Source organism: Homarus americanus, unplaced genomic scaffold (assembly GCF_018991925.1).
Source record: "Homarus americanus isolate GMGI-L3 unplaced genomic scaffold, GMGI_Hamer_2.0 scaffold49667, whole genome shotgun sequence".
NCBI lineage: Eukaryota > Metazoa > Arthropoda > Malacostraca > Decapoda > Nephropidae > Homarus > Homarus americanus.
Window position 1 is genome coordinate 6,029,555 of NW_024738608.1, and position 25,596 is coordinate 6,055,150.

The following is a 25,596-nucleotide window of genomic DNA, read 5'->3' on the forward strand; positions in this document are numbered from 1 at the left end:
AGGGACACACGGTAGGGGCCCCTGTTACCCATAGTCTGGAGAGAACACCCCCCTACCTGCCCTTATATCCCCCTAACCCCCTCCTTCACCCCTCCCTCCCTCACCTAGTTAAAGAATGTTGTATCTGGTACCACGAACATCCCTAATTAACACTGCTTCTCAATGTTAAATATTTACCCCTAACTTGTCGTAAGGGAGAGTACTTCTAGTTAAGGTAAAGTCTCAGTGCACTTTTGATGCCATATTGGATGTTATATCTTATGTTGTCTTCTTTCATCTCCAGTTACGAGGGAAAATTTATCGTAGGAATGACTGAGAATTTGGACCTTAGTGTGTTGTCTGGTTAATGATAGATTGAGTGTGTGACAGTGTGTGAATAGATAGATAAATAATTAAAAAGTCCTATACACAGATAGATAGATAGATAGATAGATAGATAGATAGATAGATAGATGAAGAAAAAAGTTGTATTTCTGAAGGTTTATTAGGGTTTAATACGGCCCCAGCCATTAAGTGCCCTTGTGGTCCTCAACACATGAAGGGCGTGGAGTTGGTGAGTGTTGAAGGTTATAACAACAACAACAACAACAACAACACTAACAACAACAACAACAACAACAACACTAACAACAACAACAACAACAACAACAACAACAATAACAACAACAAATAAATAACAACAACAACAAATAACAATACCAATAACAACAACAACAACAACAACAACAACAATACTCAATAACAACAACAACAACAACAACAACAACAACACTAACAACAACAACAACAACAACAACAACAACAACAACAACAACAACACTAACAACAACAACAACAGGAAGGAGGAGGAGGAGGAGAATTTAAAGATCCTATTTTAACTTGAAGGATAAGAAGGATTAGGGTACGTTAGGGGAGTGGTGTTCCGGGGCGTGATCCTCCTGTAGGGCTTCTTGTTGAGGGAGGGAACACATGAGCCCTAGGGAGGTAAGAACCCCGTCAGGAGGGGGGACCACCTGTAGCAGTGTGGCCTAAGGAGGTATTCATTACCCTCTACCACCCGCCTCTGTTTGATGGCTGCTTTGTTTGGTGTGTTTGCCGGGATGGGAGTGTGGTGGCGTGTGTTTGTGTGTGTGTGTGTGAGGAAGGGGGTGATGGTGTGTGTGTTTGCTGTGATGCGGGCGTGTGAGGGCGTGTTGAAGGAGCGCGAGGGGGGGGGGAACATGAAGAGACAGGCTAAAAGAGCTGCAGGATTTACCGGTGGGAGAGAGGAGGGAAAGAAGGAAGATGGAAGCTGCACGGTCCTTATCATCTGCTGGAGGTAAGGTCAAGTGGTCCTGGGTGGGAAGCAAGTGAGCGAGAGGAGGGAGGGGAGGGTAGTGTCAGCCTGTAGGCCCCTGCTGCACATTCATGAGGCTGGTAGGGAGGGGAATTTAAGCAGCTGACACTGTAGGTTGCTTCTTCCAGGGGCGTGTGTCACTTGTCTCTGCCTGATGGAATGCTTTCATCTCCCCATTCCCCTCACCTGTCCCCCACCTCCCTGTCCCCCACCCTGTCCCCTTTACCCCTGTCCCCCCACCCTGGCCCCCCTCACCCTGGCCCCCCTCACCCCGGCCCCACCCCAGTCCCTCACACACCGTCCCTCACACCGTCCCTCATCCTGTCCCCCTCACACTGTCCCCCACCCCGTCCCTCACCCTGTCCCCCCCTCACCCTGTCCCCCCACCCTGACCTCACCCCTGGCCCCCACCCCTGTCCCCACCCTGTCCCTCACCCTGTCCCCACCCTGGCCCCTCACCCTGGCCCCCACCCTGTCCCCACCCCTGTCCCTCACTCCTGTCCTCCTCCTCACCTGGCCCCTCACCCTGGCCCTCATCACAACCTCATTCCCTGGCCCCTCACCCTGGCCCCCCTCACCTGTCCTCCTCAACTTGTCCCCCTCATCCCGTCCCTCACCTGGCCCTCACCCTGGCCCTCACCCTGTCCCTCACCCCTGTCCCTCATCCTGTCCCTCACCCTGTCCCTCACCCCTGTCCTCACCCGGCCCTCACCTCGTCCCTCACTCCTGTCCTCCTCACTGTCCCTCACTCCTGTCTCCTCACCCTGTCCCTCACCCCCGGCCCCTCACCCGGTTCCTCACTCACGGGCCCCTCACCCCTTCTATAGTTCACTCTGATATATAAGTTCAGGTAGAGATTACAGGTACACGACTCCCCGAAATATAAAACCAAACAACTGTAAATTAAACCCGGATTTATGGAAACGGTAATTACATAATGTGAACCGGAAAAACAGTTAGATTAAAAGCAAAATGGTTAATAGAAAATAGCTATTGTTGGGGTGATGTAAATATTGTGTAAATTACGGTACGGATGTGTAAATTATGGTACGGATGTGTAAATTACGGTACGGATGTGTAAATTACGGTGTGGATGTGTAAATTACGGTGTGGATGTGTAAATTACGGTGCACATGTGTAAATTACGGTGTGGGTGTGTAAATTGGCCAGACGATTGTAAACGGAAGACAAATACTCTTGGAATAATATCAATAGAAATCCATAACGGTAAACAAATAATACGCAAACAGTGCAAACAATGACACACACACACACACACACACACACACACACCAGCCGATGATCGTGGTAACCGAATATGATCTTATCTCTCTTGGTGCTGTCAGTATCCTCTCTCTCTCTCATATAGGCCTAGTAGGTCTTGTTGTTTACCTGGGACCTAAATATAATAAACACAACGTAGAGAAAAATCAGTAAAATTGGTACCTATTTTAGTTTTGAGGGTGCCATTAAGACTGGGGCCCATTAAGACTGGGGCCCATTAAGACTGGGGCCCATTAAGACTGGGGCCCATTAGGACTGGGGCCCATTAAGACTGGGCCCCATTAAGACTGGGGCCCATTAAGACTGGGGCCCATTAAGACTAAATTCATTAAGACTAAATTAAGACTGTAATTCCATTAAGACTGGGGCCCATTAGACTGGGGCCCATTAAGACTGGGGCCCATTAGGACTGGGTCCATTAAGACTGGGCCCAAGATCAATGGGGGCCCATACATCAGCCCATTAAGACTGGGGCCCATTAAGACTGGGGCCCATTAAGACTGGGGCCCATTAAGACTGGGGCCCATTAAGACTGGGGCCCATTAAGACTGGGGCCCATTAGGACTGGGGCCCATTAAGACTGGGCCCCATTAAGACTGGGGCCTATTAAGACTGGGGCCCATTAAGACTGGGGCCCATTAAGACTGGGGCCCATCAAGACTACAAGGGCCTATTTAAGCCAATGACAGTCAGCGTTACTTGATGACTAACACCAGTACTGTGAGTCACCCCTAACGACTCCACCTCTTCTTCTTCACCACCACCACTACCTGCCCCCCTCTCACCTTTTCCTGGCTCTCCTGGTCTACATTCTCCCTTCCTCTTGCCCCCTTCTCACTCTGCCCCTCCTTCTCTGCCCCCCTCACCTGTAGTACCCACCAATTTTTCATGTTTCTACCTGACTCATCGCCCTAGTTATCACCTCCACATGACTCACTGACTCACTCACTCACTCACTCACTGACTCACACCTACACTTAAAGAACTCTCTGACTATTCCATAATGACGCAACTTATTCACTTGTTTTCTGAATCCCTTAATCTTTTGTTTTTCTCCTGAGACTATAAACGAAATGAAGATCTTTGTATTCCTTATTAAATTCTCGTTTACGTATTAATTAAGGTTTTATATTGACGATTTAAATGAATCAAACTACCTCACCTCACCAATTAATACCAGAAACGTCTTAACAATCAATCAAGAACGAATCCTATGAGATCAAAGGTCATTCTGAGGTCAAAAGCTTATATTCAGAACCTATGGGGTCAAGTTACCTCCACTGAACATGGGTCAATTACGGTAAATTAGGCTGTTATTATTATTATTATTATTATTATTATTATTTTTATTATTATTATTATTTTTATTATTATTATTATTATTATTATTTTTATTATTATTATTATTATTATTATTATTATTATTATTATTATTATTATTATTATTATTATTATTATTATTATTATTATTATTATTATTATTATTACACAAAACAGAGATTGTTGAATGATAATATTAATGATGTCTTTGTCTTTCCAGGTGAGTGTTGACGCTGGTGTTGAACTGCTTTAAAGTACAGGTAAAACAGGTAAATTAATTAGTATGGGGTATGGGTACAGGGTGGGTATTGTGAGTACAGGGAGGGTATTGTGGGTACAGGAAGGGTATTGTGGGTACAGGGTGGGTATTATGGGTACAGGAAGGGCATTGTGGGTACAGGAAGGGTATTATGGGTACAGGAAGGGTATTATGGGTACAGGAAGGGTATTATGGGTACAGGAACGGTATTATGGGTACAGGAAGGGTGTTATGGGTACAGGAAGGGTATTATGGGTACAGGAACGGTATTATGGGTACAGGAAGGGTATTATGGGTACAGGAACGGTATTATGGGTACAGGAAGGGTGTTATGGGTACAGGAAGGGTATTATGGGTACAGGAACGGTATTATGGGTACAGGAAGGGTATTATGGGTACAGGAAGGGTATTGTGGGTACAGGAAGGGCATTATGGGTACAGGAAGGGAAATCTTATGAGAATTGTTAGCTGGGAAAAAAGCAAACGTGGGAATTTGTAACCAAGTTGATGAAGGTTGTATGTGTGGTGAGGGAAGTTGTGTGTGTGTTGGGGATTACTGCAAAGTCCATTTATTGTGAGTGAGTGTGAAAGTCTCTCTCTCTCCATCACCAGTTACTGTGGGATAAGGTGCTCCAGTTAACCAATTAGAGGCGTCAGTTAACCAGTTAGAGGCGTTAGTTAACCAGTTAGTTTGTTTGTGGACAGGTTGTTAAGGGTACCAGTTACAGTCGTCCTCACATCACCAGTTAAGGGGGCTGACAGTCACTACAGTCTGAGAAAGTGTGACTGTTAAGGGAAGGAAAGATGGCGTTCTGTCCCGCTTAATGGAAAAGACATTGTTTGAGGATTAAGTAAATGGGACGCGGCTCTTGTAAATGGGACGGCTGCATTAACAAGGTTGGGAAAGGGGAGGATGGGAGGGGTGGGTGCGTTGGAGGGGTTTGATGGGAGGGGGCACTTGGTTGAAGGGAGAGAAGATGAGGGGTGGGTGGTGGTGGGAAAGGGGGTGATGGTGGGATGGTTGTAAGTGAATGGGAAGGAAGGGGGAAGGGAAGAAGAAGAAGGGGTGTATTGTGAGAGGGAGGGGAGAGAAATGGAAAATAGATCAGGATGGAACGGTAGCTCGATGGCAGAGATAATGAAGGGGTGAGGGAAGGAAGGGGGATGGGGTGAGACTGGTGGAAGGGAAACAGATGGGAATTTCATAACTCGGAAATAAGACAAGAGTGGTGAGAGAGGGACGGGTGAGACGGAGGAGGGGAGAGGGAGAGAGAGAGGGAATGAGGAGAGAGAAAGGGAGGGGGAGGAATGGAGGACAGGGAAGGAAGAGGAAGTGAATGAGTGACGAGTTGAAAGAGTGAGCCATGACGCCATGACAGGAGGAACCATGCCAGATGACAGAGCCCTGCCATGACAGGAGTGAACCTGCCATGACAGGGAGAGTAAACCGCCATGACAGTGCACAGGAGTGAACCCGCCAGACAGGAGACAGGAGTGAACCCGCCATGACAGGAGTGAACCCGCCATGACAGGAGGAACCTGCCATGACAGGAGTGAACCCGCCATGACAGGAGTGAACCTGCCATGACGGAGTGAACCCGCATGACAGGAGTGAAGGAGTGAACCGCCATGACAGGGAGTAAACCTGGAGGAGACCATGACAGGAGGAACCTGCCATGAGATGACGATGCCATTGAACCCCATGACAGGGAGGAACCCAGGAACCCACCATGACAGAAGTGAACCTCAGTGACAGGAGTTTAACCGCTATGACAGGAGTGAACCCAAGACAGGAGTTAGTGAGAATTATTATTATGGAATGAAAAACAAACAACACGATTAAACTCCTCCTCCCCCCCTCCTCCCTCCTCCCTCCCTCCCTCCCTCCCTCCTCCTCCCTCCCTCCTAAGGCGGGGAGCGGTAACGACATTTAAATTGCGTACCCCTCTCACTCTCCCTCCCCCCCCCCCTCCTCGACCCCTTCCCTCCCCTCCTATGCTTCTGTTTTTCCTCCTCCTCCTCTCCATTCTCATTACCTCCTTCCTCCTCTCTCCCTCTCTCTCCTCTGTCTCCCCGTTTTTCTTCCATCTCCTCTCCCTCCTCTCTCCCCAACTGGCCTCACATCTCCCCAACTGGCCTCACATCTCCCCTGGCCCTCCTCTTCCGCCTCCCCCACCTTGCCCTCTCCCCCCCATCTCCCCACCTGACCTCACATCTCCCCACCTGGCCCTCTCATCTCCCCACCTGGCCCCTCACATCTCCCATGGCCGTCTCCTCTCCCCACCTGGCCCTCTCCTCTCCCCACCTGGCCCTCTCATCTCCCCACATGGCCCTCTCCTCTTCCCATGGCCTCTCCTCTCCCACATGGCCCTCTCCTCCCCCACCTCTTTCCTCTCCCCGGCCTCTCCTCTCCCCTCCCTCTCCCCCTGGCCCCTCCCTCTCTCTCTCTCCCCCCTGGCCCTCTCCTCTCCTCTCCTCTCCCCCACCTGGCCTCTCTCTCCCCCACCTGGCCCCTCTCCTCTCCCCACCTGGCCTTCTCCTCTCCCCACCTGGCCCTCCCTCCTCTCTCCCCCACCTGGCCCTCTCATCTCCCCCACCTGGTCCTCTCTCCCGCACAGGTCTCCCCACATGGCCTTCTCCTCTCCCCACCTGGCCCTCAGATTCGCCAAGGTTCTGAAGTTAATTTCCCTCACCTCCTTAACTCAGGCAGGAGGACCCATCTGCCGTTACGTCCCCCTCAGGATGAAGTAATTCCATTTATACTCTGGCCTGTTGCTGGTCAGATGGGCCCCCGTTGCTGATCAGATGGGCCCCTGTTCTCGTATACCTCCCCCACTTCCCCTAGTGTCCTATCAGGCCCCAATTATAATATTCCTTAATGTGTCCCATTAGGCCCCATTTCTAGTATATTCCCGTGTTCTAATAGGCTCCAGTTCTAATAGTGCCATTCCTTAATAGGCAACAACGTAATATAACCTCGCCTCACCTCACCTCACCTCACCTCACCTCGCCTCACCTCACCTCGCCATTAGAATTAGAGCCTGGTCGTAATTTGTTCTTGTACTAATGGGCCCCAATCATTCATGGCACCCAATTAGTTCATTACACACTAGTCAGCGCCATCGTAATTAAGTGTTTCTATTAAATCTCTTGTTTTTAGAAGTTGTGTAAAAAATAATATACTAAACTTTGCGAATCTGTGACCAACACTCATACACACACTCATACACACACTCATACACACACTCCATACACATACACACACCCCATACACACACTCCATACACACACACACCCCATACACACACTCCATACACACACTCCATACACACACACACCCCATACACACACTCCACACACACTCCACACACACACTCCATACACATCTCCCTGCCCCAATACTCTCCTCCTAGGGACAGGCTTGGCACTGCATTATTAGGGATCTGCCAGATGGTGTATCGAGAACTCCTCACACACACACACTCATCCTCCTGTCACTCTATGTAACTTGCCGACACACTCAATGGTCCTTGAGGCACTTGTGTCCTTAATCGTATGAGTCAGAGAAGACGATCATCAACTCCGCTCACTTCCCTGTTGGACGCTGTAATGGTGTGGTGCCTCGCCTTACACAGGGTGGCCAGTATTAGTCTCCATGAGGGGCAAATCTGAATCCAATATACATCCCACCCACATCCCACCCACACCCCACCCACATCCCACCCACACTCCATTCAAACTCCACCTACCGTAGACAGTCCTCAATAGCCCGTCTGTCAACACTCAAGCAGGTGTCGCCCCCTGGTGGCCCGCGACCACAATGAGCGAATGTAAACATCCCCTGTACACGTCATCACAGACCTGTTTAATATGTCCCGCTTTCAGCCCACTGCAATTGCAATATATAGCGGTATTTATTTACCGGGCTGATGTGTGTGTGTGTGTGTGTGTGTGGTGTTTGTTTTCATTTCATTTTATTTTAGTGGTTCCAGAGAGGACCGGTAATCATTAATGGTGTATATATGTACATCAAGGTTCACTAACTTTAAAAAAAAAATGTTGCGGGCATTATAGCATAAAGGGTCGAACTATTAAAAGTTTACATTGAAGCTTAATAACGACCGGCATCCCTGTAGCCCTGGGCTGGAGGGAGGGAGGGAGGGCGTGTTGGAGGGAGGGAGTGTGGGGGAAGGGAGGGAAGGAAGGCGCGTGTGTGTAGGAGGAATGAATCAAGGAGGGAGAGTGAGAGGGCTGGGTTAGGAAGGATGTGTGTGAGGGAAGGAAGGAGGTGAGGGAAGGAAGGAAAGTGTGAGGACTTCTGGTGACGAAAGGAGGAGGCGGAAGAAGGCATGAAGGAGGGAAAGAGTGTGTGTATCGCGGAGGGAAGGAGGGTATGTATAGGGTGGAGGGAAGGTTTGAGTGAGGGAAGGTTTGAGTGAGGGAAGGAGGGTATGTGTAGGGTGGAGGGAAGGTTTGAGTGAGGAAGGAGGGTATGAAGGAGGATTATGTATAGAATTGGAGGGAAGTTTTGAGCGAGGAAGGAGGGTATGTATAGGGTGGAGAGGAAGGTTTGAGCGAGGAAGAGGGTATGTATAGGGGTGGAGGAAGTTTGAGCTGAGGGAAGGAGGGTATGTATAGGGTGGAGGAAGTTTTGAGCGAGGAAGGAGGTATGTATAGGGCCGGAGGGGAAAGGTTTAGAGGTGAGGGAAGGAGGTATGTATCGCGTAGGGGATGTGTGAGGGAAGGTGTAGGATGAACATTAAGCAGTCGCTGGCACACACCCAGAAAACGTTCATCGTAAAGGAAATTGACAGTGTCAGTGTGGAAGCAGATGAGAGCTCCCCCCCACCTCTCCCCTCTCCTCCCCTCCTCTTCCCTCTCTCCCTCTCTCCCCTCCTCTTCCCTTTCTCCCTCTCCCTCATCCCTCTCCTCCCTCATCCTCCCTCATCCTCCTCCTCCTCAATATCTTCCTTCCCTCATCCCTCTCCACCGTCCATTCCTTCCTCTCACAGCCCCTCAGCCCCCTAGCCCCCCAGCCCCTAGCCCTCCTGAGAATCATTTACGTCTCGCCCAGGATGAACAGAAAGGTTTGTGGCCACGGACGATCAGGAATCACAAAAGTTCTTACGATAAAAATTTCTCGTAACTGAAGATACAAGAATGTGTCTGAAGAATTGACTTAACTAAAAACACTAAGAAAATAACTTCCTAAACTGGAATTAAAATACTCTGAGACTCCATCTTAACTAGATACGTTCACTTTGCATCAGTTAGGAGACAAAATTAACCCTGAGACGCTACCTTAACTAGATACGTTCACTTAGCACCAGTTAGGAGACAAGTTAACATGCTGGATGACTTATACAACATTCATCGACATATTTTTGTCTGTTGTTGAGAGTGTCTGGTCGAGTCTCAGTGCTAATTAGTGGCCATTGTTTCTATGACTTAGGTTAAATGATGTACCCCCAACCGACTTAATCTGCTTTAACCTAACCTAACCTAACCTAACCTACCTCTAACCTAACCTAACCTAACCTAACCTAACCTAACCTAACCTAACCTAACCTAACCTAACCTACCTCTAACCTAACCTAACCAACTCGTCAGATATAATCAAAACGTACTGAGGAAATCTTAGTGGTCTTTTAAAATTCTAGTCATGGTCGGGGGCATTAATGGTCTTATCCTCGCCGACCACTTCCTTCCATCAGTGATCACCCTCGCCTACACACACACACACACACGCACACACACACACACACACAGATGGGTCGGGGATCATAGTCATTCCAATTCAATTCATTATCCACCCCGACCGAGGAAGGATAAAGTGATGAATGCGTCTGTCTGTCTTTCCTGTCTATGTATCTGTCTGTCTGTCTGTCTGTCTGTGATTATAGGCTTACCCCCCGTCAACTCCTCCCTCTCTTGTCATGGGATTTTCACCCTTATTGGTATTAATAGTGAATGTATAGGTCCATATATAAATGCCAAGATGGTTCCTCTGCGCATTAATTGGTCACTGCTCAGGTGTTGACAGTACGTACCTGAGATGTTGGTCCAGGAAACACGTTCTTGAGGGATGGTTTGTCAACATCACCTGGGGACGCTAATGAGATGGTGGTGGAAATATACCTGAAGGAAATAAAATGAAAGAATTCCCTTGTTGCACGCACACGCACACACACACACACACACACACACACACACACACAGTTCGTACCAACAGAAGCACTGACTGTTGTTTTCAATGCAGTCGCGTGCACTTGAGACCTCACTAGCCGTTTGACAGCCACGCCTGGCTTCCTCCCCTTCCCTCCCCCTTCCCCCCGCCCCCCTCCCGCCCCCTTCCCCAATGAGAGAAAAATTGACTCTTATCATCTGTTGTGCTCGACTGGTGCTTGGAGGGAGGTAAGTAGGGAGGGAGGGAGGGAGGGAAGGAGAGCTTTCTGTGTGTGTGTGTTTGCGGTTCATAATGATGATGATGTAGATAACTCCTTCCATTGTTTACCTCTCCAATCACTTAGCCAATGTGCTTCCTGATTGGCTCAATCTAGACCTCTCCTCCTCCTCCTCCTACAAACCCCTCCCCCTCATCCACGCCCACGCCTCCCCACCCCTCCCACATCCCTCCGCCCCCCCATAAATAGGTTCGTCTCCCAAAGCACAACGAAAGGAAACAAAGTGGGGGGAGGTGTGTCTCGGCTGTGTGTGTGTGTGTGTGTGTGTGTGTGTGTGTGTGTGTGTGTGTGTGTGTGTGTGTGTGTGTGTGTGTGTGTGTGTGTGTGTGTGTCTGTAAAATATACTGATTGTTGTGTTATTGTGCTGAGTTATTTTAGGAGCTACGTTTTGGTTATCATTATACCACAGCACCACACCACCACCACACCACACCACCATCACTACACCACCCCAACACCACACCACCACACCAACACCGCCACCGCCACCACACCACGACACCATCACCACACCACCACACCACCACAAGGACACTCCCGGGTTGCATCAGTGTGTTAAGAGAGCTGTGTGTCGGGTGGCAGCCAAGAGTTTACATTCGCTCATTGTGCTTCGTCTGGCGACCTCCTGACGCTAACAAGAGCCTCGTTCATGGTGATGCTAGTTTGAGTGTAGTGTGTGTGTGTGTGTGTGTTTCGAGTGGTTTGAGTGTGTGTATTGTGTGTGTGTGTTGAGTGTATATTAATTGTATGTTGAGTGTATGTTGAGGGTATGTTGAGTGTGTTGTGTGAATGTTGAGTGTTGACAGTGTGTTGTGTTGTGTTGTGTTGTGTCCAGTTAATTGTTAGTTGTTGTTGTTAAATATTGTCTCATCAGTGTAAAACTAACTCTCTCTCTCTCTCTCACAATAATTTAATAGACACTTTATTAACATATTCACTAAAGTTCACCCATAAATGTATTGCGAATGCAAGAAATTATTCATTATCCTTAGTCGTAATAATCAAGTCAACACGCGGGAGTGTAATAAATGCTAAGCAGGTGTACCATATTAGCATGCCAACTATTAGAGAGATTGAACTTTATTGAGTATTACCAACGATTAATTGCGAGAGAAAGATAAGGAGAGAGAGAGAGAGAGAGAGTTTCTAATTTTCTCTCTTTTCATTCTCTCGTATTCTTCTCTTTCTCTCATTTCTTTCTCTCTTCCCTCCCCTTCTCCTACCTAGATCCCCGTCATGTGAGACTAGAGAGAGGGCGGAGGGGTGAGAGGGCGGAGGGGTGAGAGGGCGGAGGGATGAGAGGGCGAAGGGTGAGAGGGAGGAGAGAAAAGTGGGTGGGGGAGACGAAGGAATGGGACCGAGGGGAGAGGAGGAGGAGGAGGAAGGGGAAGAAGAGGAGGAGGAGGAGGAGGAAGGGGTGTGTAGTGTTGGTAGTGAGGAGTATGATTGATGGTCAACCTTCTGCCCTCTCTCTCTCTCTCTCTCTCTCTCTCTCTCTCTCTCTCTCTCTCTCTCTCTCTCTCTCTCTCTCTCTCTCTCTCTCTCTCTCTCTCTCTCTCTCTCTCTCTCTCTCTCTCTCTCTCTCTCTCTCTCTCTCTCTCTCTCATTCCTTCCCTTCCCGTCTCTTACCCTAACCCTCTGTGTCTTTTCCACCCCTCCTTCATCTTCTCCCTCTCCCTCCCTCCCTCCCTCCCTTAGCTCATCCCGTCACTCCAAATTACCAGGGAGGGAAGGTTGCGGCCTGAGCATCACTCCATCAATTATTTGGCGGCATCAGAGGCTCAATAGAGGGAGGGAGAGAGAAAGGAAGGAAGAGGGAAGGAAGGAAGGAAGGAAGGAGGGAGGGAGGGAGGGAGGGAGGGAAGGGAGGGAGGGACAGAGGAAAGGAGGGAGGGACAGAGGAAAGGAATGAGGGAGAGAGGGAAGTAATAAAAGATAGATGGAGGAATGGGGAGGAAAAGGAAAGGAGAGAGAGTGAGAGAGGGAGAAACAGGGAGAGAGTGAGAGATGTATCCCCTGCAGTGGAGGGATTTATCCTCGACTAATTTTCCCCCCCTCTCCTCTCTTCCTCGTCCCTCCCCTCCCTACCCTCCCACCCCCCTCCTCCCTCAAATTAATAGCCCCCCCTCTACCCTCGAATAAGACTTCCTCCTCCCTCCCCCTCTCTCACCTCTCCCTCCCCATCTCTCACCTCTCCCTCCCCCTCTCCTCTCCCTCCCCCTCTCACCTCTCCCTCCCCCCTCTCACCTCTCCCTCCCCCCCTCTCCCTCTCCCTCCCCTCTCCCCTCTCCCTCCCCCTCTCTCCCACCTCTCCCTCACCTCCCCTCTTTATCTCACTTAGGTATAGTGAATCATGGTGAGGAAGTGAAAGGCATAGTGAGAAATACTGAGAGATGGTGATGATATGGTGATGAAGATAGTGATGAAGATGGTGATGATGATGGTGATGAAGATGGTGATGAAAGATGATGATGATGGTGAGTGCTGATGTGGTGATGATGGTGATGAGATGATGATGGTGATGATGATGGTGGTGATGATGATGGTGATGATGATGGTGATGATGATGGTAATGAAGATGGTGGTTCTGATGGTGATGAAGATGGTGATGATGGTGGTGCTGATGTGGTGGTGATGGTGATGGTGATGATGATGGTGATGAAGATGGTGATGAAGATGGTGATGTGTGAGGGGGGGGCGTGATATCTTAACTCATTTATTCCCTTAAGTAAGATAACATTATATTCAGGATTTATTCAGTTCATTAATTCAGAAACAACAATACAGTAACAGTAACTAATAATAATAATAATAATAATAATAATAATAATAATAATAATAATAATAATAATAATAATAATAACAATAACAATAATAATTACAGGAACAATAATATAGTAATAATAATAATAATAATAATAATAATAATAATAATAATAATAATAATAACTGATAATATTCACTTAGTTGTCACACTGATAAACCATTTAATTAAGGAAGGCATTAGGGAGATGATAGGAAGGTTGGGTAATGGAGTTATCCTACACTGAGTTTTGGCTTCATATCCCCTTAAGCGCTCTCTCATCCTCCCTCCAATCCCTGCATCCTTACCCTATTCTATGCCTCATCTTTTATCCTTATACCCCCCTCTTCCCTTACACGCCTCCCTCTATTCTAGAACCCCTCCCCCTCCCCCCACTTCCCCGGTAACACAGATGGCCAGACCCACCCCTTTCACTCCCCCCTTCCCCCCCCATCCCCCTTGCGGCACACAGTAGTATCAATTTCACGTCGAAGTGGAAATAATGGGAACCCAGGGACCCGTCCTCATTGTCCTCCCGCCACCACTCCACTGATCCCCGACCCTCTGATGACGCAGGCATTTATACTCGTTTACTGATGATGACGTCACAGTTGTCATACGTTGTAGCCCATCACCTGGAGATAAGTGTTATTGTTGTTGTGTTCTGTTTACTGGTTGAAAATAGATTAAAAACTACCCTAATAAGTGAGGAATTATTAACATAGTCATATATTTGTGTATTAATTAACCTTCCCTACCTAACCTAACCTAACCACAAGGTCACTGAGTCTCATCATTGCTGTAGACAAGAATTAGGTCATAACTTCACAAAATAAAGAGGAAAAACACCTATAAATGAACTCATCCCACATAGTTGTAGGCTATGTCCACATGTCAAGTTTCATTAATATTCATTAGTATTTGTTCAAGTTATCACGTGGACAATATTTACCGACGGACGCACATGCAGACGGGTGGAGGCATAAGCAGACAGACAGACAGACAGACAGACGAACACGCTTACAGACGGGTGGACGCATAGGCAGACAGACGGACGGACGGATGCACAGACGGAAAGATAATATTTTCCATGTCCCCTGCCACTCGCCTACGGCTCGACGGGGACACATTATGGCTCCGAGATACACCATATAAATATTAGATGCTCTCGTAATCAATACTCTATTTGAAAACCCTCTTCCCCTGATCCTCTTATGGAGATATCATCTACAAATGTGTCAGTGTGGAGACAACATCTTATTTACCATCTGTTTTTTGTCTGGTGTGTGTGTGTGTGTGTGTGTGTGTGTGTGTGTGTGTGTGTGTGTTCGTTCGTTCACAGCTTCATTTACAAGACCACTCACTTACACAACATAACCACCACCCCAGCCGAACAGAGCCAAGACCACCCAACCAGCTACTCACATATTCATTACCATAAGAATATTTAATGGCCAATAGTTCGCAGTTTTAATCATTATTTCATCACTGTCTTAGAAACTACTAACAAGAGGTACAGCTGTTGAGAGAACGAGGGCGAATCACTACAACGTGTCGACCATTGATAGCACCACCATCTGTAGGGTTCCTCGCTCAATGACGCTATAGGACGACCCTTACAAATGTAATGGCATGTAATAAGTCGTAATGTACATAAATGACTCAGGGCTTTGTGTCGACTCATCTGGCGAGCTCGCGACTCAATACTGACGCAACGACACCGCTTCGAGCCGTGTTTCAGTCCATGGGTCGTTGTTTAGATGAGGCAAGTTTAAACATTTACAAAAAAGCTTCAACCCCGGTTTCATCCGTGCGATAAGGCGGACTGAACAACGCCGCTTCACCCCCCCCTCTTTCACTCCAAGGATCGTCGCTTCGATTGAGCAAAAAATAACACAGTGTATTGTTTCCTGTTACAATACATTCATGGATCGTCGATTGGATGAGGCGAACGCAATGACACCGCCTCCACCTCTCTTTCATACCAGCCCGGGGGTTATCGCCTGAGTGAGGTTCTTTATACCCCTGTAGAACGAGATAGTTTATCGGGTGTCGAAAAAAAACGGGTTCATCATTGGCGTTTAAGCTTTCCTTGATTATATTTACAGATCACTTATTCATTGATTCTGACCCACAACTCCAGATGTTCGAACGCTTCAACGGGTTCATTGATCCGTGGAGAGGGGAGGTCTGGCACGAGAGGGGGAGAAATGGAATCTACTGTCACTTTTTAAAACATTTTATATCATAAGATCTCATAAGATTTCATTGCTCATATGTGTATCAGTTTGAGATTTTTTACCTTTAAACCTGCGAGTGAGTGTAAACAATATTAGCAGATCTTAAACACATAAAGAGCTCAAGGAAATTAATTTTACGTCTGACAATCTTTCTGTATAGTTGATGAAAGTAAAAGAAAGGGTGAAGGTCTTTTGAGAATCACCCCCATGTAATTTACCGACAGACACAAAACTGTAAATCCTCCCACACAACAAGGAGAAGGTGGGGGCTGCGGTGATCACGCCTTTGAATGGAGACAAAAAACCGGATACAAAGTCGAGGCATTATTGAGGAATTAATTTGTGGAGTATTGAGGGTGGAGGTGGGGTGCAGGGGAGCATGGATGGGTGGAGGTGGGGTGCAGGGGAGCATGGATGGGTGGAGGTGGGGTGCAGGGGAGCATGGATGGGTGGGGTGGAGAAGACGTGAAGGGGTCTTCAAGTGGTTGTGGCAGGGATGAGGGAATACTTAGAGGGAGAGAAGCAGGTGGCTGTTGTCTCCCTGGACCAGGACCTGTGGCAGACATCCCTTCTGTAGAGACGAGTGGCAGACCAGAATTATGGCAGACCAAAGACTTATAAGGAAAGTCGTATGATATTACATACAGTGCGTGCGTGTGTGCTTACGTGCGTGTGTGCTTGCGTGCGTGTGTGCTTGCCTGCTGTGTGTGCTTGCGTGCGTGTGTATGTATATGTAACAACCCTTAAAGATGAACTAGGGGATTGGCAGCAGCACAATACATTAATTATATCATAAGCTTTGTTAAATAAAATCAATTTAGCAGACAACAGTTCCACTCCCCTGACCACCATAACGACGGGGGGGGAATGGGGGATGACGCTGGGGGGATTAGGACCAGTGTAGGGGATTGTGTCATAACAACTACACCTGGGGGATTAGGGAGGCATAACTGAAGCCTCTTGATTAGGCAGTTGGCTGGTAAGGGGAGAAAATGAAGCCATAGATTGGTCACTTATCACGAATGGTGGAGGCTAAATGAGATATGTGATTGGCCAGTTATCGAAGGACAATGAAAATGAGGCTTGGGATTGGTCAGTTACGAGTGTATGGAAAAAAATTAGAATGTCTGTGATTGGTCAGTTATCGACGAACAATAAAAATGATGCTTGTGAGTGGTCTATTATATTAGCATGGGGAAAAAAAAGATGGCTGCGATTGGTCAATTATCAAAAGACGATAAAACAAAGCCCTGGGATTGGCTTTTTATGAACAGGAGGAAAGAAACTAAACCCTGTGATTGGTCAATTATCGATGGACAATAAAAGTGAGAACCGGGATTGGGCACTTATGAAGATGGGGAAAAAAGTGAAGCCTGTGATTGGTCAATTATAGAACCTGGGGGAGAAATGGAAGGGTTTAGGGGAACTGTGGGTTTGGACACGTGTTGGTAGAGTGTGGAAAAGGGCAACAAAATCCCCATTGACGGCATTTCCAGGACACGCTGATGGCGGGAGAATAAACACGTAATTGGTTGATGATAATAACAAAAAAATACTAATAACAGGAACAACAACAAAACTAACAAGAACAACAACAACAATAACAACAACAACAACAATAACCAACAACAACAATAACAACAACAATAACAACAACAACAACAATAACAACAACAACAACAACAACAACATTCACACTATCTAGTAAACAAGGCCAAACAAATAAACTTAACAAAATAACAAAAACTACTGACAAAAATATACTTAATAATAGTACCAAAAAGTAACCAAAATACCATAATAAAGATAACGACTTTCCCATGGTTATTCTCCCTGTGTCCAAACTATAAGATAACATTGAGATAACACATCGATAACACATATCTGCCTTAGGTCCGGGTCGTGAAGCTGAGGGCACTTATGATAACAATCCAATCTTTTTGTCTTTTGTAATCCGGGTCACGATAACAACTGATAACAAGGTAGTGTGGTGAGTGTGTTATGTTTTGTTATCTTTCACCTGAGTCTCATTTGCATACGAGGGTAATTAGTGTGTTTTAAGGGGGGGGGGGAGAAGGTAAAGGTGATTTTATTATTATTGTTTTTGTTTTTATTTTGTTTTTGTCGTGTCTGTTGTTGTTTTTGTTGATGTTTTTGTGAGTGAGTTTTATATGATTATTAAAATGTTTGTTCTCTCTCTTATGTGTGTGTGTGTGTGTGTGTGTGTGTGTGTGTGTGTGTCCATTCACCGCCACAAAGAGATGGTCACCTTTAAAACTAACACACCATTATTTCCTGTTATTTACGTGACAAAATAAGCGACATTACCCTCTCGTGGCAACCCTGTCTCCATTACCTACACACAAACGCACCTTTCTAAAATCTCTCTGAAATTACCCTCTTATTTTCATATGTACACACACACACACTCAGATGCACACTCAACACACTCATATACACACTCCACACACTCAGATACACACTCAACACACTCCACACACACTCCACACACTCATTTTCCAGTCATTGATAAGGGGTTCTGAGGCAGCCAATGGTACGAATATCTCACCTGGAATAAACCGCCGCCGGGTGATTAAGCTAAGAAATACCTGTCTGGCTACATCGTGCGCTCGTGACAAGATTATTATTGATGATGGAAGGTGAGAGTGTGTGTGTGTGTGTGTGTGTGTGTGTGTGTGTGTGTGTGTGTGTGTGTGTCTCACCGTCGCACACGTCCACCTTTAGTATGTCAGCTTACTTGTGCGACTACACGAGCACCTACGATATGCGAGTCACAATGCTGGCAGTCATGCATACATAACATACGTATACATACATACATACGTACACACAAGTGAGCTGACGTCTGTGTACGTATTAATGTGCATACCAGTTTCACACACACACGCGTTCTCCGTCATAAACACACAGTCCCTCCCTCCCTCCATCACACTACCCTCCACCAGCTCCCCTCCACCACAATCCTACCCAGCAACCACAATCAACCAATTATGCATTATATTGTGTCCCCAAGTTCAAGACAACTATTACACCGCCATAAACCCGGAGACTGCCCGAACGTGATGTTGAACAAGGCAATGCAACCCGCTAACAGCAATATCACTGACGTTACCTTGCAACATTGCACACGAAGGCATTTACTGTCATATAACTTAGCTGCGAGTGGTTGGGGGCTATAAGCTTCCTCTAGCTGTGGGAGAGGGTGGTGGTGGTGGTGGTAGTGTTCATAGTGGTTGTTGTAGTAGTGGTGGTGGTGATGGTGGTAGTAATAGTAGTAATGGTGGTGGTGGTGATGGTGGTAGTAATAGTAGTAATGGTGGTGGTGGTGGTAATAGTATTCATAGTGGTAGTAGTAGTAATGATGGTTGTCATAATGGTGGTGGTAGTAATAGTAGTGGTAGTAGTGGTGGACGTGACAGTATTACATGAATTGTTTTGTGTTGCCAGTAACTCACGTCATGGACTATTACGTGTACTACGTTAGCAATGATGTTACTGAGAGAGAGAGAGAGAGAGAGAGAGAGAGAGAGAGCGCTACAACGATATTACATGTGTTTAGTTACGGTGTTACGTGTACTCTGTTACGGTACGTTACGGAGGTGGTGGGGTGGGGGTTAGCCTCCCAGCTGGCCATCGGGGATAATGACACGGGGTAACGGGAAGGTCTCTTAATAATGGAAAATCAATAACATGGCGACCCTAGTTGAAGGAGTAAGGTATGTACTGATAGGTGTGTGTGTGTGTGTGTGTGTGTGTGTGTGTGTGTGTGTGTGTGTGTGTGTGTGTGTGTGTGTGTGTGTGTGTGTGTGTGTGTGTGTGTCGATTCGCGCGCGTGTGAGGGGAAGGAGATGAATGAGGGGGATGGGGGGGGGGGATGTAGGTGATTGTATTTGTCCATCATCCCCATGTGATCACTCTTTCTCCACCTCCCCGCCCCTGTGTATGGGGGGGTGGGGGTGGAGGACAGCTTACGAACCTTTAGAGAATTCAGTCATTGTTGGGCTTGAAATGTCGGCGTGTCCTAAAGGGCTACGTGGAAATGTAAGGTGTAAGGGTGTGACGGCGTGTCTACTAGAGGATGGGGAGGGGTGGAAATGTAGGGAGGTAAGGGGAGGAGAGATGGAAAGGAGGGAGGGAAGGGGAGAGGTAGCAGAGGGAGGGGTGGAAGGAGGAAAACAGGAGAGGGAAGGAGCATAAGGGGTGAGAGAGAGAGAGAGAGAGAGAGAGAGAGAGAGAGAGAGAGAGAGAGAGAGAGAGAGACCCCATTCTCCCTAAATTAGTCTTTAACACATGGGATATAAATCAACTTTCTTGGATATGTTGAGAACAGTCAGGTGTGGGGGTGGTGGGTGGGTGGTGTGGGTAGGTGGGGGTGGGAGAGGGTGTGTGTGTGTGTGTGGGCGGACATGATTTTATACCTGTGATTTTAGAATAACAATTAGTAGTAGTAATAATAACAATTAACAATAATAATAATAATAACAATAATAACAATAACCACTATTCAATCTACCTGAAGGTCTTAAGTCGTACCCAGACGTAATTTATCTTAGTAATTTATTCAGCTCAGAGTGTGGCTTAAAATGTTCCTCTCGGGTTAACTTGGGTTCTCGTTTTATTTCTGAATCATTACTGTGTGTTGAGGAGGAAGCTTCTGACTCCTCCCTCCCTCACTCGCTGGTAATTAACGACGTGATGGAAATTAACGATGGTCATTAACGATGATGATGGTAATTAACGATGGTCATTAATGATGGTGATGGTAATTAACGATGGTGATGGTAATTAACACACACACACACATACACACACACAAATTAACCCATAAATTAGCATTATCTCAGAGTGCCTTCCTTTCGGTTCTCTATATACTTGTTAATAACCAATAATATCCACTCGTGTTTAAATAACCTGTTTTGATTGGCTGCTCATTTGTTACCTCCGCACGTTACCTAAGAAACCTGAACGTGTTCCTTTAGTGTTTATAATTAACTTTCACAGCCAATGAAAATAACTGTCGTCTTGAAGAGCTGTTCTGATTGGTGGTTCAGTTAACTTGGATATTTTCTTAGGGTGTTTTCTTTAGTTTGTTTAAGCGGGATTCCTATTAGAGATTATTGGGATTTATTTACAATTTTATTCAGTAATCGGTAGAGTCTCGGCGAAATATGACGCCATTTTGACTCACCATGACTACACCAGAGTTTAAGCAATCAAGTGTGGGTAAAAATTTCTAACTTACGAACATTTTATGAACCATTTTTTTTAGTCGTTGGTTACGTGACCCAGATAAAAAAAATACCTTTCTCATGTATCCAGTTTGCGTAAAAAATCTTAGAACTTAGGATTTTTTTTTTAATTTGGTGTATTTTCTCGTCATGACTTAAGTGAGTTGGTTAGAAATCTTCCCATATCTTCAGTTTTTGGGAAACCGGAGGTCTGTGGTGGTGGAGGTGTGTGGTGGTGGTGGTGGTGGTGGTGTGTGGTGGTGGAGGTGTGTGTGTGGTGGGAGTGGGTGGGTGGGTGGAGGTGGTGGTGGAGGTGTGTGTGGTGGGAGGGTGTGTGGTGGTGGGAGGTGGTGGGAGGTGGTGGTGGTGGTGGGGAGGTGTGTGGTGGTGTGGGAGGTGGGTGGTGGTGGGGAGTGTGGTGGGTGTGTGGTGGTGGGAGGTGGTGGGGTGTGGGTGGTGGTGGTGGGAGGTGTGGTGGTGGGGGGGTGTGGTGGTGTGTGGTGGTGGGTGGTGGTGGAGGTGTGTGTGGAGGTGTGTGGTGGTGGTGGGTGGTGGTGGGAGGTGTGTGGTGGTGGAGGAGGTGGTGGTGGTGGTGGTGGTGGTGGTGGAGGTGTGTGGTGGTGGAGGAGGTTTGGTGGTGGTGGTGGTGGTGGAGGTGGTGGTGGAGGTGGTGTGGTGGTGGTGGTGGTGGTGGTGGTGGTGGTGGTGGGTGATGGAGGGCCAGTAGGTATGTAATGGCACGTGGAGCTGATGATGTAACCTGGGAGAGAGGGAAGAGAGGGAAGAGAGAGGAAGTGAAGAAGTGAGAGAAGAGTGAGAGGTATGAAAACTGAGGTGATGTGAGAGGGTGTGGGAAGGAAGGGGGAAGGGATGGTGGTAGGGGCGTAGAGGGTGGGAGGAGGGGGAGGGGAGGGGGTAGGGGAGGGGGCCCATCCGAGTCACGTGATTAAACCCATCCTGGAGGAGTAGATAAAGCTGTAATCCTCACCTGCTTCTCTCTCTCCGTCTCTCCCCTTCGTGTCCCCCTTCTTTCCCTCTCCTTCCCTCCCGTCACCATTCCCCATCACTTTCTCTCTCTACCTCCCACACCATCCTCTCTCTCTCTCCATCCCTTGCCCCCCCTCCCTCCCTCCTCCTCCTTCCCTGCCTTCCTCCTTCACCCCACCCTCCCTCAATCCTTCCATCACCCCTATCCCTCCCCCCTGCCACACCTTCTGCCCTCCTCCTCCCCTCCTTACCTCCCCCCTACCCTCTGGTCTCCTACCGCTCCTGCAAGACGTCGTAATCGGGGGTTCCCTGCTGAGCGGCCCTAGCTAAGATTCTCAAAGGTTCCTCCGTCAATCATTTGCCTTAACTGTTGACGTAAGAACACTTCTACCTGACTCACTTAAACCTACGACGTTACGATGGAATACAAAGATGGCGTCGGAATTATTTTAAGCCTCTACTACTTTAATTGTCTTCAGTCATTGGGAAATTTTACCTTATGATTATTTCAGTTTCATTGTGGCGTAAACTTCAGTGAGTCAGTTTGATGCGATTTTTACATTACCAGTTAAGAGAGAGAAAAATTAACACTACGACTTTTGGAGGATGTGATCGAGGGGTCGTACACACATCAACGACCTCCTCGAGCGTCGTTACGAGGGCCACTAAAACCTCTTAGTAGATGTGAACTTTTGTAATATATCGTAAAATTGACTTTATTGTTATCGTAAAAACTGAGAGAATTTTAATCGATCGGTTTAATGAGGTAGTGAAGAGACTTTCCCTTATGGTGACGGTAAGAGTAACTTGTTGTTTATAAGTTAAATGGGGATAAAGGCTTGATTTACCTGATGATTAGACACCCCTCACCTTATATTACCTGTAGATTTACAACCCTAACCTAACCTAACTCTGGTAATTTGTATTCAAGCTTCTCTTGTGTGTCCAGGGATGACCAGGGTGGCCACTTCTGGTACACACACACACACACACCCGCATGACTTGTAGTGATGATGCACCATGCGTGGGAGGGAAGAGGGGGGGCAAGAGGAGGAAGAAGGAAGAGGAGGAGGAGGAGGGAACACCCTTCTCTTCCCTCACCTCCCTCCCCTCCTCCCCTCCCTTCCTCCTCCTCCCCTCCCTTCTTCCTCCCCCTCCCTCTTCCTCCCTCCTTCCTCCTCCTCCCTCCTTTCTTCCCTTCCCTTCCTCCCTCCCCTTCTTCCCTCCACTCTTCTTCCTCCCTCCCTTCTTCCTCCTTCCCTCCCTCCCCCAATACGTTAGAAAGTCGTAGGAGGAAATTCTAACCATAAACCTCCATTGACTCCTTCTACTCCCCCTCCTCTCTCCTCCTTTCCTACCTCCTTTCCTCCCCCTCCCCCAATCCTCTCCCCATTCTCCCCCATTCCTGCCTTTATCAACTGCCCACCCACCTCGCCTTGAGCCCAGAACTCAGATAACCTTCCGTGTAATGCCTTCCACCACCGCCACCCCTCCTCCATCTACTTCCTTCCCCCTTCCTATCTTTTTCCCCATGACACATTCCCCTTCCATTTTGCTATCTTCCCCCTCTCCCCATTTTCCCCCTCTACTTTCTCCTCTGTCCTCTTACCCCTTCCCTTTACCTACCTCCCCCTCCCCTCCTTCTAAACCTAACCTAATCTAACCTAAACCTAACGTAACCTTCACCTCTCAGGTAATCCGGACCCCCCGTAGTCGAACCCGGGACCCGCATGGTAGTGAGTCGAGCTCCCTGAACCACTGAACCACACACACCTCGTCATCGTCTCTCGTCTCCTCTTCCTCCCTGTTATTGTGATCTCTCCTTCCGTGAATATCATCCATTACTCTCTCTCTCAACCCTTCAGACATCCACGCTATATAATCAACATATATTATTATTGCCCATTATAATCTTATCAGTAAACAAAGAGACTTAATGACAGAAGCTCCCAATTTATACCCATTAGCAGTGTTCAGTTTATACCCATTACAGTGTTCAGTTTATACCCATTAGCGTTGTTCATTTAGCGACAGGAATTAATAATGGAGTCAGTCGCCCGTGTACTTACCCTCACGCCTCTTTATGCTAATCCCGACATATTTTTGTTCCCTCCCCTACCTGGAAACAAGTGACGAACGCTGCCTGTGATGATGATGATGACGACGATAAATAATGATGATGATGATTGATAATGATGAATGATGATGATAATGATGTTGTCAATAAGAGTAATAATAACATCAATTGACCCAAAATAACACTAAAAATATCATCTGGCTTTGAAAAAAAATATAAAATTAATAAAAAATATAAAAAAATCATAGAAAAAATAAATTCTAGTTAAAGAGGAATTTAATTGTGTTTTTTTTAGTCTCCCCTCAGTCTGTTTTCGTTTTCTGTATTATATTTGTTTATTTGTTTTTATTTGGTGTAGAAACTGAGGATTTACGTAAACATTGATTGAAGAATAGTTGAAGCATCTTAGATAATTGTTTTGTAATAATAATAATAATAATAATAATAATAATAATGTAATTGTCGTTAACACTGAAATTATTAATGTAAGTTAGTTACTGAGGTATAAAGTTAGGTTAGGTTAGATTAGTGTTAGGTTAGGTTAGTATTAGGTTAGTGTTAGGGTGGTTAATCTTCAGGTGATCTTAATACTTCAAAAGATACTAATTTCCTCTATATAAAACAAAATAAAGTTGTGTATTTTTCACTAATTAAGAAATAGGTAAATACACGACATTTTTTTTTCAGTGCTCAGAAATATATACAATTTATAGGAGGTATTTTCACCGTAATAAATAATAAACAGTTAATCGTGACAAGAGGATGTATTGGCACGTGTTCGAATACAATCACCACCAGCCATTGCATCTCAACATCTACCGATAACGATAACCCGATACATGAACATTAACTCAAATCACCATTAAAATAACCAATAAATCACCCGATAAATTAAGGAATAAAAACTATCAATATACTTTGGAATGTAACGCATGTAAGTAAGATAAAACCAAAGCCAGAACGAGCGCTCTAACACAAAACAAACCCACGCTTCAGCTGGTCTTGTCCCGCTCGGCTACACTCGCCCTAACAAACTCCAAATTTCTTTTCTCGCCCCCTCCCCTTCCCTTCCCCCTTTCCCCCCATTCCCCCCTTCCCCCCTATTCCTAGATCCAGAGCATTACGTTAATGGATCCCATTCATGTGTGTGTGTGTGTGTGTGTGTGTGTGTATATATATCAGCCTACTCGGTGGTTATATTTCAATGGAGGTGAGAGAATGAGAGGAGGAGGAGAGGGAGAGACGATGGCAGGTTTGAATCTTATGGAACCGCAAGATGGTGACACGAGGCTAGAATTATGCAAGGATTTATAAGGTGTAAAGTCAGGATTTACAGGGATTTTTAAGGTCTAGAGTCGGGATTTGCAGGGATTTTTAAGGTCTAGATTCGGGAATTTACAGAGGTTCTCAAGATATAGAATCGGGATTTACGAAGCTTCATAGGATTCTTAGGATTTATTTGCCTCTTCAATGGTAACAAGAAATCGTATCTGGTTAACTTAGTCTCCCAGTGTAATTCTTCAGACCAATTTTATATATGTTGTATTTATGGTTTAAATTAAGTGAGACAGATACGT